The following is a 203-nucleotide window of genomic DNA, read 5'->3' as shown; positions in this document are numbered from 1 at the left end:
AGGGACATTTTTCCCTTGTAGTGACCCTCTGCTTATTCCGCAGGATCCAAGGAGCATTGTCAATCACAGATCACATAATCCAAGAGCATCTTTCTGGTAGACGTTTGCTTCTTCCTGATCTGTCTCCACGCACAACCTACCGTCATCTCAGCCAAGCTCCATGCAGTGTGGCGGGAGCACTGTCTGTGCCGCCATCTGTCAAG

The sequence above is a fragment of the Microtus ochrogaster genome, linkage group LG9, assembly GCF_000317375.1.
Source record: "Microtus ochrogaster isolate Prairie Vole_2 linkage group LG9, MicOch1.0, whole genome shotgun sequence".
Classification (NCBI taxonomy): Eukaryota; Metazoa; Chordata; class Mammalia; order Rodentia; family Cricetidae; genus Microtus; species Microtus ochrogaster.
Note: the sequence above shows the minus strand (reverse complement) of the source record.